The sequence below is a fragment of the Cervus canadensis genome, chromosome 1, assembly GCF_019320065.1.
Source record: "Cervus canadensis isolate Bull #8, Minnesota chromosome 1, ASM1932006v1, whole genome shotgun sequence".
Classification (NCBI taxonomy): Eukaryota; Metazoa; Chordata; class Mammalia; order Artiodactyla; family Cervidae; genus Cervus; species Cervus canadensis.
This window is the reverse complement of record NC_057386.1, coordinates 34,213,362-34,229,710: the sequence shown is the minus strand read 5'-3', so window position 1 is coordinate 34,229,710 and position 16,349 is coordinate 34,213,362. Positions and strand designations below refer to the sequence as shown.

At 39.3% G+C, this 16,349-nt stretch overlaps 1 long non-coding RNA gene across 1 annotated transcript; it reads right to left on the bottom strand.

Annotated features, from left to right (window-relative positions):
• Positions 1–572: 572 nt before the first annotated feature.
• Positions 573–15,396, bottom strand: LOC122446650. Its single transcript, XR_006270953.1, has 3 exons — positions 15,310–15,396; positions 6,425–6,472; positions 573–2,230 (listed from the first exon to the last, which is right to left on the bottom strand). It is a non-coding gene; the product is annotated as an uncharacterized LOC122446650 (long non-coding RNA).
• Between the last annotated feature and the right edge of the window lie 953 nt (positions 15,397–16,349).

The following is a 16,349-nucleotide window of genomic DNA, read 5'->3' as shown; positions in this document are numbered from 1 at the left end:
TTCCGCTAACATTAGAGAAGGGCCTATATACAGACTTGAGCCTTTTGAGCAGTTAATATCTTCGAATGACTGGTATGCCTTTGAGAGAGCAAGCAGAGTGACTTCCCCAATCCCCCATTAAATAACTCTCCTGCAGATCCATGCTGGACATGAAGACCTTTGTCCAGGATAAGACAGCCCCGTGCACCTTCTCTCTAGTGATGACTAACTCAAGGCAGGGATCATAAAGATAGCAGATGCTGATACCCTCTACAGAAGGAACTCTTCTAGTGAGTAAGAGGTGTGTTTATTGCCATTGATAATCTGGGGCTTGAAGCCAGGACCCAAGGTCAAGGTCACTCAAAAAGGATTAGACTGCTGATATAAACACATAGAGCACCCCATGCAAAAGAGGTGGTTGGAATTTGGAAATCACATTAAGGGCACGCTTGGGTTATGTACATTTTCATATTTTTAGGTAAATCCTAACACCCAGCAATTCCACCCCCAGGCATACATTTTAAAGAAAACTAGTGTGTGCTCAAAGCCTTAATTAACTGTAAAGATATGATGTTTATATTTGGAAAGAAATTGGGAGATAAGATTTAAACACATGTAATAATTGCTTATCAATTACATTGCACATGTGCCACAGTAGATACAGAATATTTAAGGTGACATAGCTTATAATAAAATAAATAAAAGCCCAAGAATTCATCAACAGAATAAATTTTAAAATATTCATACAATGGAATAGTCTACAGCAATAATAATGAACAAACAACAGCTACATAGTCAATATAGATGAATCCCACAAACATAATTCTGAGAGAAAGAAGTTGTAGAATCATACATACAGAGTGAGTCCATTTATGTAAAACCTCAAAACAGGCAAAACTAAACCTCATCCACACAAAGTTGGTAAACTGTAAAGATGGGAAGAGAAGGACTTTCACAGAAGTCATGACAGTGGTTCCTGAACCAGGGAGGGAAGGACAAGGGATGAAGGGTGGTAACTAAAAGCCCACCTTCTACTGGCAATCAGTGGTGCTGGCAATGTGATATTCCTTAAACTGGGTCCACCTAAACTAATTATAAATCTGGGAAGCTGATGTTCAGATGAGAAAGACTTAGGAGTATTTGCCAAATGCAATCTTAAAATGAGCCAACTTGATGCAACTGCTGGAAAGTATTGATTCTGTGCTTTATGAACAGAGTCACAGAGAGTCTTGGTGGAATTCACAATTGGGAAAAAAAAAATAGAGTCAATGTGTGTAAATCACAGGAGGTGATGCCTGTTCTGCACTTTGTCCTGATGAGGTCACATCAGCAGTGCTGACTATGTTTGCTCTGCACACCATTGTTTGCAAGGGGACGCTAACCAGCTGGAGTGGGTGGAGTCCCAGGGAATGAAGAATCTGAAAATTATTTCCTGATGGAAATAGCAGGCAAAAGTACTCTGGTGGGGGAGGCAGGGAAGATGACTTGAGCTGTGAAGGCTGTCTCCAAATTGTGGAAGTCAATGTGTACAAGCGTGCTGTATGCCCAGAGACTGCAGCAAAACAGGCTTCAGCCCAACCTGAAGAAGCAGTTTTTCTCATAGCTAACTAGAGAGAGAAGGGGCTACGTTTCAGGGACGGAGTCCCTGTCATTTTAAGGGTGCGAGTAGAGCTGGCTAGCAACTGGTTAGAGATGCTTATAGGAGGATTCCTACTACATTTGTGGGGTTAGACTAGACCATCTTTACAGTCCTTTTCAGCCTCAAGGTTCTGCAATACTAATGGCAATAAGTTTGCTGCATTTTAAAGTTTACTAGGTTTCCCTGGTGGCTCAGTGGTAAAGAATTCACCTCCCAGTGCAGGAGATGCAGGTTTGAGCCCTGGATCAGGAAGATCCTCTGGAGAAGGAAATGGCAACCCATTCCAGCGTTCTTGCCTGAAAAATCCCCCTGGAGGGCTGCAGTCCATGGGGTCACAAACAGTCGGACACAACTGAGCATACATGCAGTTTCTCATGTATTACTTCATTTTACTTCTCACAGCATTCCAGAGGTATACAGTAGACACAAAGTAGATAAACCAAACTTTCCTGGATAAATCCCCTGTCAAAATTCTCCAAATTTTCCATATCAGAATCCTCCAGTTTCTGCAAGTACAGGTACGTACGGCTCTGAGATGAGGTGTCCCAACTTGGCAACCAGCTGACAGTACTCAGAAGTGTTGGGGTTCTCTCTCTCTAGGATCCAGATTCTCTAGGGCAGGAAGGAACCAAAGAGTAGGCTTATAACACCATACTTCTCCGATCTTTAATAAAGACAACTTCTGTGCAGGATGGAAGTGTTTCACATGTATGCTTTCCCCTTGTAAGTTTTTTGTAAACCATCCACATCAATGCTATTTGATCACCATTCACCTGCTTCTCACTTCTCATTGGATTACAGACCATAATTTTAACCATTATTAATAATAACACCACTTAGCTGAGCACCTACTACTACATGCTAGAGATATTACCTGATAGCAGCTCTTAGGAGTAGATTCTATTATCCCTGAACTCAGAGAGGTTAAACGACTTGTCCATGTCACACAGTAAACGGAAGAACTAGAATTCAAATCCAAGTCTGTCTCACCCCAGAGTATATGTTTTTGCTGTCAGTGCTGACTAACCATGTCTATCGGGTATCAGCAAATACCCCAACACTTCAGTGCCATTATCAACTGAATTCGTTTTTAGACATTTAAATGGTATCTCCGAAAGTTACACTCTTTTTAAAATAATTTTATTTATTTATTTTTGACTGTGCTGGGTCTTCCTTACTGTGCAGGCTGCAGGCTTTTCTCTAGTTGCAGTGAGCGGGAGCCAGTCTCTAGCTGCGGTGCATGAGCTCTAGGTGTGCGGGCTTCAGTAATTGAAACCCGTGAGGCCAGTAGTTGCAGCTCCCGGGCTCTAGAAATAGTTGTGATGGATGGCCTTATTTGCTCCGAGGCACATGGGATCTTCCTGAATCAGGGATCGAACCCATGTCTCTTGCATTGGCAGGTGGATTCTTTACTACTGAGCCACCAAGGAAGCCCAAGTTACACTTCCTTTAATTACTTGTTTATTTTTTCAGATTATTTGACTAAAATTCTAGTTATAATTTTTTAAATATATAGAGAAAGCAAAAATACTTCCTCAACCTCTCCTCGCCTCAATACACACACAATCCCACACCTCTCTCCAGGGTAAACTACTGTTGTAACCAGCTTTGTATGAATCCTTTCAGACATTTTTTTATGCATCTATGAACATGCTGAAACACGTGCCTCTGTTTTATCTTCCTCACATAGATATGATCATATTGTACATTTACTCTGAACTTGTGTTTTTCCTCAACGGTATGGTCAATACCTATGGCTTTACTTCATTTTTTTTAACTCTCATGTAGTTTTCCATTTTGGTAAATGGTTAGGTTACTTACAGTTTTTCATTACTTACAAGCAATGCCGCAAGGAACATGTAGACCTATCTAGGCACTTATATGAGTGATTTCTCAGAAGATTTATCTACCCCCTTAGAATTACTAGATCAAAAATCATGAACACTACTTTTTCATCTAATGAATGTTGACAAAAAGTATCACATCAATAATGTAACAACAGTATATGCACATATTTGTTTCTGTACCTCCTTGCCAATATTGGCTTTTGTCAATCTTCTTTATGTCTGCTAATCTGATGGACAAAAAATTATTGTATACTTGTAAGTATACAATAAGCATTTCCCTGGATATCAGTGAGAGTAGAAACCTTTTCATGTTTATTTTTATCTGCTGTTTGTATACAGCTACAATGAAATTTATATAAATTAAGCTATTTGTCTTTTATTATTGATTTGTAGGTGTTCCTAGGTATTCTGGATAGTAACTGTTGGTATGTTATATATAGTGTATTTCTTCTAGTTTGTTATTTGTCTTTTCATTTTAATAACACTAATAGTGTTATTTACTTACAGAAGTTTTACATTTTTTTATTTTTTAAAATATTCATTTATTTGGCTGTGTGAGTGCTAAGCTGTGACACTCGGGATCTTCAATCTTCATCGCAGCATGTAGGATCCTTTTTTTTAAATTGCGGCATGTAGGATATAGTTCCCTGACCAGGGATCAAACCTGGGCCCCCTGAATTAGGAGTGCTGAGTCTCAGCCACTGGATCACCAGAGAAATCACAGAAGTTTCACATTTTAATTGTCAACTTATATATCTTTTCATAGCTCCTGGATTATTCATCTTGTCCAAGAAGACCTTTCTTACTTCCAAATTCATACATGTATTCTTAATAGTTTTCCCAGTATTTCCCCAATATTATAATTTTAGTTTGGTTTTTTAATCTACTAGGAATTATTTTTCATATGGAATGAGGCAGGGGTGGAAAAGTACATGGCAACCCACTCCAGTATTCTTGCCTGGAGAAACCCATGGACAGAGGAGCCTGGCCGGCTATGGTCCATAGGATCGCAGAGAGTCTGACACAACTGAATGACTTAGCATGCACTCACACATAAGGTAAGGGATCTAACTTAATTTTTTCAGATAAATAGGCAACTGTCCTCAAATCATTATTTCCCTACTTTAATTGTTGATGTTTCTATAAATATATCAACTAGACTTATTTTTTGTTGCAAGAGGGGAAGAAAAACCTCAAATAGGTTTTTAAAAAAATGGAATTTGGTTGCTTATGTAACTGAAATATCCATAGCACCAACTGGTTTGGGAAGAAGCTTCGAATATAACTAACTAGAGGAATAGAGCATGAGGCTATTTTGGTGGAGACCTGAATGGAGAGATGGAGGCAGCCATAGGAAAACGTGAAAGGGAAGAACATTCATGCAAAAAGAGGAGAAATGTATGAAAGTTTTACAAATACAACTAACTTGAAATGTTCTAGAGATAAAAGAAAGCCACAGTGAGTGGAGCAGGGCGAATGAAGGCCAGAGGGGTGGGACACTCCTAGAGAGGTAAGAAGGGTCAAATCCTGTCAGATACTGAAGACACAAGAACGATTAGATTTTATTCTATTTTATTCCTTCTACTGGGACTTCCCACATGGCACAGTGGTAAAGAATCTGCCTGCCAATGCAGAAGATGCAAGAGACTTGGGGTTGATTCCTGGGTCAGGAAGATCCCCTGGAGTAGGAAATGCAACACACTCCAGTATTCTTGCCTGGAAAATTCCATGGGCAGAGGATCCTGACGGGCTACAGGCCATGGGGCCGTGAGGAGTCGGACATGGCTGAGTGACTGAGCACGCACACATTCCTTCTATTATGGGAGCCACTGGAAAGTTTTAAAGAGAAAAGCTACAGGATTTGATTTACACTTTAAAAAAAAATTATTTATTTATTTGTGGCTGTGCTGGATCTTCATTTCTGCGAGGGCTTTCCTCTAGTGGCGTGAGTTAGGACTACTCTTCGTTGCAGTGGGCAGGCTTCTCGTTGCAGTGGCTTCTCTTGTTGCTGGGCACAGGCTCTGTGGTGTGTGGCTTCAGTAGCTGCAACATGTCAGCTCAGCACTGTGGCTCCCAGGCTCTAGGCTCTAGGCTCAGTAGCTATGGCACACAGGCTTAATTGCTCCGAGGAATGTGAGATCCTCCTGGATCAGGGATCGAACCTGTGTCTCCTACATTGGCAGGCAGATTCTTTACCACTGAGCCACCAGGGAAGCTCTAATTTACACTTTTAAAAGAGATCATCCTGGCCACTACTTGGGAATGTGGATTATGAGGGAGGAGAGAGGTAAAGATGGAAGTGGGGAGCACAGTTAGGAAGTGCTGCCATGTTCACAAGAATAAATGATGGTGGCTTGGTCCAGAATTATATCAGAGGAGATACAGAAAAATAGGTATTGGGGGTTGAGTTATTTATTTACAGAGGAGAGGATTTGCTGAGGGGGGAATATAAGGTTCCGTTTTTGCCATAGTACATGTAAGATGCTTCTTGGGTATCTGAGTGGAAGTGTCAAGTAGATAGTTGAGGGGGGGAAAAAGTAGATGGTTAGATATACAGATTTGGAGCTCAGGCATGGACATATGGTTTAAGAGTCACCAGTTTACATGATATTTATAGTCAGTAGCTAGGATATATAAAGAACTCTGTAAAAATCTAGAAAAACAAGACTGAAAGCCTGATAGAAAAAATGGGCAAAAGGACATGGTGGTTCATTAAAAAAGACTAAGTTCTTTACACATATCAACTTCACTCAAAGTAGAATTCAGAATGAAACTACAGAGATACTGTTTATCACTGACTGACAAAAATTCAAGCGATTGACAACCTACCCTTTTAGTGAAGCTGTGTAATGCAAATAGACATTGTCTTACATTGCTGTTTAAAGAACAAAATGGAACAAATTCTATGGAGGGAAAATTTGACAATATTTAACAAAACTTTATGTTCACAGGCATTTACCTCTTGATTCAGTAATCTCTTTTAAAGGAAGTTACCCTGGAGCTACATCTGCAAAAAATAAAACAACAAATGCACAAGGTTATTAATTGTGACATTATTTTAATATCAAAACATTAAAAACAACCCAATGCTACATAGGAAACTTGCTGAATTAAAGATAGTACAGCTACACAACTGAGTACTACATAGCCATAAAAGAGAATGAAATGGGACTTCCCTGGTGGTTCCGTGGCTAAGATTGCAATGCCATTGTAGGGGGCCTGGGTTTGATCCCTGGTGAGAAAACTAGAGCCCACATGCCACAACTAAGACCCAGTGCATCCAAATAAAATAAATACGTAAATAAAAATATATATTCAAAATAGGCTGTAAAAAGAGAATGAATATTTCTAAGTACTAGTGTGAAAAGAATGCCTATATTGTTAAGTGAATCAAAAGTATATATTGTATGTTATGTGGTGGGAGAGAGGGGGATATATGTATACTGATGGCTGATTCACATTGTTGTATGGTAGAAACTAGCACAACATTGTAAATCAATTATCCTCCAATTAAAAAAAATTTTTTTAAGTATATATAGTATGCTATATTTTGTTAAGAAAAAAAGTGGGGGAAATAAGCCTATACTGTCTATATTTCTTAATTTTTAGTACTGTTCTGTTGAGATATAATTCATAAAACATAAAATTCACCCTTTTAAAGTATACATTTCATGATTTTTAGTATGTTCATGAAGATATGCAGTCATCACCACAATCAATTTTTTTTTTACCACAATCAATTTTAGAACATTTTTATTAACACCAAAATAAAACCTTTACTCATTGTAGTCACTCCCTATCCCCCTTTTCCTGCAGTTATGGACAGCCATTTATCTATTTTCCATGAATATGGACTTATGGACATTTGATATAAAAGGAGTCATACAGCATGCTATCTTTTGTTTCTAGCTTTGTTCGCTAAGCATAACATTTTCAAGATTCATCCATATTATAGCATGTATCAATATTTGGTTTCTTTTTGTGGCCAAATAATATTGCACTGTATGCATATACTACATTTTGTTTATCCATTCATCAGCTGAGGGATATTTCCATACAACACTTCTGTAATATACATATATAAGTTGTGTGGCACATATTTTCATTTCACTTGTCTATCCAACTGTGAGCTGATGGCTCATATGGTCACTCTATCTCTAGAATTTTGAGGAACTACCAAACTGATTTCCAAAATGGTCACACCATTTTACAGTTCTATTAACAATGAAGGTTCCAAATTCCCTACATCATTTGCCAAGACTTGCTGTTGATTGTCTGATTTGTTTTGTTTTGTTTTGTTTTGTTTTAGTCTTAGCTATCCTAGCGAGTATGAAATGATATGTCATTCATGTTTGGAATACATTTCCCTGAAAGCTAATAATGTTGAACATCTTTTCATATGTTTATTGCTATTCTTTATTTTTTTGTGTGAATTTGAGTCTTTCAGCCTGAAGACTCCCATTAGTATTGTTTGTAGAACAAGTCTGCCAGTGATGAACTCTGTTGGTCGTTGTTTATATGGGAATGTCTTAATTTCTCCTTCATTTCTGAAGGATAATTTTGCTGGATATGGAAATGCTTGTTGGCAATCTTTTTCCTTCAGCACTTTAAATATGTCATCCCTCTGCCTTTAGGTCTCTATGGTTTCTGAAGAGAAGTCAACTGTTAATGTTATTACTTTATGTTATGTGATGAGTCACTTTTCACTTGCTGTTTTCAAGATTTGCTGTTTGGTTTTTGTCTTCAACAGTTTGACTGTGATGGAGCTAAGTATGTATCACTTGAGCTTTTCATACGGAATTAGTTGAGCTTCCTGAATGTGCAAATTAATGTTTTTCATCCAATTTAGGAAGCTTTCTGCTATTATTTCTTTAAATATTCTTTTTGTCTCTCCCCTTCTCCTTCTGGGACTCCCATTATTCATATGTTAGTATGCTTAATAATGTGTGTCCCACAGGTCTTTTGGGCTTCCCCGGTGGCTCAGTTGATAAAGAATCCACCTGCAATGGGAGACCCAGGTTCAATCCCTGGGTTGGGAAGATCCCCTGGAGAAGGGAGACTGTTCATTTTTCTTCATTCAAAAGAAATTCTTTCATTTTCTCAGACTGGATGATCTCAAATGACCTATTTTAAAATTTGCTGTTTCTTCCTTCCAGTTCAAATCTTCTGTTTCACCCCTCTAGTGAATTTTTCATTTCAGATATTATACTTTTCGATTCCTAAATTTCTACTTAGTCCCTTTTTATAATTTCCATTTCTTTATTGATAGTCTCTATTTGGTACAGCATTGTTCTCATACTTTAGTGTTTTAGGTATGGTTTCCCTTTTTTTTTTTTTTTGGCTGAACCATGCAGTATATGGGATCTTAGTTCCCTAACCAGGGATCGAACCCATGTCCCCTGCATTGGGAGCATGGAGTCTTAACCATCTGACCACCTGACCACTAGGGAAGTCCCAAATATAGTTTCCTATAGTTATCTGAACACATTTATAATAGCTGATTTAAAGTCTTTGTCTAATAAGTTTAATGTCTAGACTTCCATAGGGACAGCTCCTATTGACTGCTCCTTTCCCCGCCTATATATAGGCCATTCTTTTATGTCCAGACATGAATGATGCCTCATTGTGAATCATAATTTTTTTCTTGAAAATACAATGTAGTGATTCTGGAAATTATACTCCCAGTTCCCCAGGATTTGTTGTTGTTCCAGTTTGTTGTTGACACCATTGCGGTTAGTTTGTTTAATGATTTTCCTGGGCTAATTCTATGAAGTCTGTATTTTGGGTCTACACAGTCACTGAAGTCTCTACCCAATTATTTTAACAATCAGCTAATGATTAGACAAAGAGTCCCCAGCCATTGCCAAGGGGCTCTTTGTGTGTGTTCGGTCATGACTTCAATGCTCCAGTAGGCAGTTTATAACTCTGCCTTATCCTTAACTTCCTGCTTGTGCAAAGCCTCAAGGCTGGCCAGAAGTGAGAGATTGAGGCCTCTCAGATCTTTCTTAGACATGTGCACAGCCCTACACAAGCATATGTCCTTCTAAGGTTCCAAGAATAAGTCAGATATGATCAAAATCCTTTATGGGTGTCTTATTCCCCAGATTTTCCTTTCAAGTTTTTGGTCAGCCTCTTGTTAGTCCCAACTGGTATTACCACTTGTGGCAGCTGTGACGTTATTAAACAATTACAACTGACATTCCCCTGGGGATAGGGCTGTTTGCAATGAGTGAGCTCTGAGTCAGCTCTAATGAAAACAAGCCCTAAGAGTGGAGATTCTTAGAGAGCTACCAGACAGACCAGATAGAGACAGTTCTCTGAGGTGGGGATTTTGCAGGGAGATTCAAACCTACTCCATCCCCTCTAGGGTCTTCTAGGCCGCTTGTTTTCATAACTGCTAGTTTCATGTCTACCACAAAGCTAAGGAGAAGGGAAGGAGAATAGAGTAAATTAAAATGTCAGAAAGTTTTTTGTTGTTACCGAGTTTTAGCAGTTTTTCTTGAATAAATCCTTGAATTTTAGCAAGCCTGTGGTTAATTTCCAGAGTTCTGAAAAAGTTGGCTTTGACCTTTTTTGCCTGCATTTTTGTTGCTTTTATGGAAGACTAGATTTTCAGAGACCTTTGTTTTGCTATTCTGAAAATGTTTCTATATGTATTCATTTTTTCACAAAAGGAAATGATAAACCACAGACTAACAAAAATCACTATTGAGAGAAGTCCTCAAACTATTTGGATATGTTACAGGACAGAGCAAATGCACAAATATATTGATTTTATTGAGAACCAGGATTCTGACCATGTAAGAAATAAGATACAAATATAGAAGAACAAAAATCTAGTAGTATTTGTTGAATTGATTTAGTATTAGAATTTTTTAAATGTATATGTTTTTTAAGAGTTCATGATTTTTTCTCAGTCAACTGAAAGATCTTAGAAGCAATGATACTCTTGTAGCAATGAACATATCTAACACCCAGTTCTTGGTTTCTAAACACTATCCCCCTTGGGAATTCCCTGGCAGTCCAGTGGACAAGACTCCGTCTTTCCACTGCAGGGAGCACGGGTTCAATCACTGGAACTAAGCAGCAGGAACGGGGGGGGGGGGGGGGGGGGGACATTTGGAGAAATTGGAGAAATGAATGATTCCAGGGCAGGGAAAGTAGAATATGAGCCTGGGATATATTTTGTGCCAGAAAGCAAAGAAGACCAAATAGGCTGAAGAAAGGGTGAGGGGAGGAAAGAAATAGATGAGAAAGATTAAGAGGTACAAACTTCCAGCTGCAAAGTAAATGGGTCATGGGTATGAAATGTACAGTGGGGGGAATGTAGTCAATAACCATGAAAAATAAAAATAATAAAGCATCTTTTTAAAAAAATTAAAGAAAGCTCAGAGACTAAGGGGAATGTCAAAAGGACACAGGAGACAGCTTAACTTGACTCCCACTGGCCAAATTAGTAGCAATTTGAGTATCAAAATGTGTAACAATGATAATGGTTTATAATATGTTAAATTAACATTTCTGTTAATCTATAGTATAGTTAAGTGAAAAAGAAAAGTAGAAATGAAGAGCTCTTCTTTACAGAAGAAACCCAGCTAATAATGATAGAAGGAAAAATAGACTAGAAAAAAACAACCATTCTGCAACCCCTGGTGTACTAATTGGTTTCGGCAAGGATTATCAATGGATGGTAAATTATTGGATGAAATATTTGGAGGCAATAGAATATTCGCAGGATCTCCAAGTATCACCTCAGAGATCACTCACTAACTACAAACCAGGAAATGTAGCTTTTCAGTGGAGAGACCCAGCAGTCTCCACTCTAACCAAGTGATCAGACTTAAGAACACCAAGAGGGACAATGTGACAGGAGGATCCTCCTGATGAGATTTACTAAAAAGCCACAATAGCACCTGTTTAGGTTTCTCACCAAAAAAAATGTCAAATCTGAATCTAATCATAAGTAAGCAATCAGATAACTCTAGGGTGGAGTTTCTCAACCTTAACACCACTGATAATTGGGCTGGTTAATTCTTTACTGTGGGTACTGCTGTGTGCACTGAAAGATGTTTAGACACATCCCTGGCCTCTACCCACTACACCCCAGCAGCACCTTGCTATAGATTGAATGTTTGTGTCCCTCCAAAGTTCATATGTTGATATCTTATTCCCCAAGGTGATACTATTAGGAGGTGGGACCCCTGGAAGGTGATTAGATCGTGAGAGCAGAGGCTCATGAATGGGAATAATATCCTTATTAAAGCTATGGTTTTTCCAATAGTCATGTGCAGATGTGAGAGTTGGACCATAAAGAAGGCTGAGCCTCAAAAAATTGATGCTTTCAAATTGTGGCGCTAGAGAAGACTCTTGAGAGTACCTTGGAATGCAAGGAGATTAAACCAATCAATCCTACAGGAAATCAACCTTGAATATTCATTGGAAGGACTGCTGCTGAAGCTGAAGCTCCAATCCTTTGGCCACTTGATGTGAAGAGCCAACTCATTGGAAAAGATACTGATGCTTGGAAAGAGGGCGTCCCCTGGTGGCTCAGTGGTAAAGAATCCACCTGCCAATGCAGGAGAACAGGAGATGCGGGTTTGATCCCTGTGTCGTGAAGATCCTTGGAGGAGGGCATGGCAACCCACTCCAGTATTCTTGCCTGAAGAATTCCACGGTCAGAGGAGCCCATAGGGTTGCAAAGAGTCAGACATGACTGATGTGACTTAGTAGACATGCACACACTCGAGGAAAGAAGGAAGGCAAAAGGAAAAGGGGGCTGTGGAGGATGAAATGCTTAGATAGCATCACCGACTCAATGGATATGATTTTGAGCAAACTCCAGGAGATAGTGAAGGACAGGGCAGCCTGGCACATTGCAGTCCATGGGGTTGCAAAGAGTCAGACACAGCTTAGCAACTGAACAACAAAAACGACAAAAGAGGTCCAAGAAAGCTCCCTCCCTCCTTTCACCATTTGAGATTATAGCAAAACAAAAAAAAAGTCCACGAAGCAGGAAGTGGGCCTTCACCAGACACTGAACCTTCTGGCATCTTGATCTTGAAATTCCCAGCCTCTAGAACTGTGAGAAATAAAGTTCTATTGTTTACAAATGACTCAGTCTATGTTATTTTGTTATAGCAGTCCAAAGGGATTAAGATACACCTCTCAAGTTGTGACAACCAAAAATGGCTTCAAATATTGTCACATTTACCCTGGAGGTAAAAAATCACCCTAGGTAAGAAATACTGATCTAGAATGCATTCTATAAGAGACAGCTCTTCCAAAAATCAACATTAGTGGGAAGGAGGGGGATGGCAGGGTAGGGGGTCATCTGTTCTACAATAAAAGAGACTAGATATTAATGACCACGTGTAATAGATATATTTTGATTGGATCTTGGATTTAAAGAAAAAAAATGTCCATATAAGTCATATATTAGAAATTTGGAGAAATTTAAATAGGCACAGCTTATTAGGTGACATTAATTTATTCTTAATTGTTTTAGATGTCATAATAGTACTATAGTTACTTAGGAAGATCTTTATTCCAATCTTTGGGTATATACATGCAAAAATACTTAAGCGATAAGTATTACATTGATTGAAACTTGCTTGTAAATGGTTCAGCAAAAAATTAAGTGAGTGGGACGGGGGAGAAAGGAGGGGGAGAGGAAGACAGAGTTCACACACAGATGTTGGGGAAATGTTAGCAACTGATGGACTTCATGGAAGAGTTCATAGTTACTTTTCTTCTGACTTTTAATTAAGCTTGAAATTTTTCAAAATAACAATATAAGTGGAAAATGATAAAATTCATGGAGGAATAAAAATAGGTTCAGGCAAAAACTGAAAGGTGTCATCTCATTAGTGTCATTTCATGCTACAGTTTTCATCCATGGATGTCCAGCTGGGTCTTTTTAAACATCTTTGGTTTTTATTTAAAATGTGCAATATTTAGTCCAGCTTCTTAAACTTAGGGAATATAGCTACATTCTGTAAGTTTAAGAAGAATTGTCTACATTCTTGGTTTACTAATTCTATCTTCTGTGTCCCATCTGGATTGGCTTTCATTAACTAATTTTTTTCCTACTTTTTATAGATCATAATATCTTGCTTATTTGCATGTTGATAATTTTTTATTGGACACTATTAATTTTATCTTGTTGGATGCTGTATATGTTTGAATTCCTATAAATATTCTTGAGCTTTAAAAAATGATAGGTAGAGGCTGGAAAAATCGCTGAGGGAAAGAATTAGATGGAGGATAGGAGACTCTTAAGGAGAGGAATTCTGGCGAAACAAAGTCAGTTGAGAAAGTGGGGAAAAACCAGTGTGAAGTCCTGGAAGCTCAAGAAGAAAGCATTTCAAAAAACATAGTGTTAAACACTATCACGTGCTGCTTTGAATTTCAGTAAAATGACAACAGAAAAATCCAACAAACATGGGCTTTGACCCAAGAAGTAGATCATTGGTGACCTTGATATTAATAAAATAGTGAGGACAAGAGCCTAACTGAAGTTGCTTGTGGAAAAATTGGATTTGAGGAAGAATGAGAGCAAAGATAGACAATTCTGATGCTGAGGTTGGTTTAAGAAAAAGATATGAAGCAAGAGGTGGAAGGGGACATGGGCTTGGAGCAGGTTTTGGTTTTGCTTAGAAAGCATGATTCTGAAGATAGGGGATGTGAACACATATTTCCATGCCAGTACGGGTGATCTTCTAGACTGAAAAGGGGTGAAGGAGGGAAGGAGCTGAGTAGGTGAGAGGGGGTAGGATCCAGAGGACAAGGAAGATGGGTTGGGTTGGTGGGAAGAGACGATGAAAGTGAAAGTGAAAGGCCCTGAGTTGTGTCCGACTCTTTGCGATCCCATGGACTGTACAGTTCACGGAATTCTCCAGGCCAGAATACTGGAGTGGGTAGCCTTTTCCTTCTCCAGGGGATCATCCCAACCCAGGGATCGAACCCAGGTCTCCCACATTGTAGGCTGATTCTTTACCAGCTGACCCACAAGGGAAGCCCAAGAATACTGGAGTGGGTTGCCTATCCCTTCTCCAGGGGATCTTCTCGACCCAGGACTTGAACCAGGGTTTCCTGCATTGCAGGCAGATTCTTTACCAACTGAGCTACCAGGGAAGCCGGATAGAGGTCCTCTAACGTGTCTGTCTTCCCAAGCGATCACTAAAAAGAGACACAATTAGGCTGAGGAGGAGATGCTACAGATTTGAGAGAAACATGAGATAGTTTATCAGAAAGCAGAAAGATGAAGGTGCTAGGAAATTGAAACAGAATAATGTGGCGGTGTTGCAAACTCGCCCGTGGTCACACATCAAAAGTGAGTTCAATCAATATAAGAAGGTGATGTTCTCACAACGTGCAAAGAGTAGAGCTAAAGTTATCCCGTTATGATGACTTTATGTTTTTAAATCACTGCTCAGGGACTTCCTTGGTGGTCCAACGGTAAAAAATCTGCCTGCCAACTCAGGGGACACGGGTTCAGTCCCTGATCCAGGAAGATTCCACATGCCACAGGGCAACTAAGCCCGTGCTCTGCAAGAAGAGAAGCCATCGCAACGAGAAGCCCATGCACCAAAACTCGAGAGCAGCCGCCACTTGCCGCAACTAGAGAAAGCCTGCCGGCAGCGACAAAGACCCAGCACAGCCATAAATAAATAAATAACTTTATTGTTAAAAATAAATAAATAAATGACTGCTCAGAATCTGAGCCCCTTTCCCATATCAGAACCCCATTCCTACATGTGGAAGCCCTCTCCCCCACCTTAACAGTCTTAGTGAGTGATATATGCCTCCTCCCAGCATAGAAGCTGAAATTTTCCAGACACTTACTTTCTTAGTCTCCTTTGAGGATGGGCCTGAGCACATGATCTAGGTACAGCCAACCAGTGCACTGTCCAGAATATCAAATCAGGAGCTAAGGAATAAACAGAGATGGTGGAGCATCATCACTAGCAGTGGTAGAGGGGGTGACAGCAACGTCCGGCTCCTGGCATCACGGTGGCCTCCAGTTCCCAGTGCCGTCAGCAATGTCACCGCAGTTAGCTCTCGGACGGCAGCAGAGGTGTCCTCTCCAGACTGGCTGTGTGCCGTAATTTGGGTTGTGGGTCTCAGCACATAACCTCCAACCTGGTTCTCCAGACCTCCCAGCAACTCTTTGAGCCAATCCATGTGTATGCAACCCAAATTACTTCATTTATAAAGTGGCACATTAATATCATAAAACCACCGAGTTAACTTTTGGATTAAGGAAGCAAATTCAATGTCCTATATCAGGTGTATTTTGTGGCCCAAATGAACAAATACAATCTCTCATGATAAACACAGTTTACAAGTTTTCTGCTTATCCCGAGCCTTACGGTTAAAGGTTAGATTCCTGTGAGATTAAACAAAAACAAAAAGCCTCTTGTCCTCTAATAGATGACTATCTTATGGAACATCTTTAGTTCCTTCTTTCTCAGTCCCAGTAAATACATTGAAAAGAACTGTTATGATGATGACAAGGAAGCAAGCATGTATAGTTTAATCATAAATTAGATCTTTGTTGATGCTTGACTAATCCCCAACAATGCTAACTTTTTCTCTTCCTTCTCTTTCTAAGATGGCAATAACCAGCAAAACATCTGCCTTCTCAAATAATTTTGGCAAAAATATGTTTCCTTTTCAGTCTCCCCCAAACACCCTTGTGACCAATCATTTCTTTTGATTTTATTGGGTTGGCCAAAAAGTTCTTTCTGGTTTTTCCATAACATCTTATGAAAAAATCCAAACAAACATTTTGACCAACTCAACAACTACTAGCAACTGTATCTTTTGTGTCTTTTTTTTTTTTTTGGTCTCATTGCATTGGTTAAAACTCTCAGATCATTATT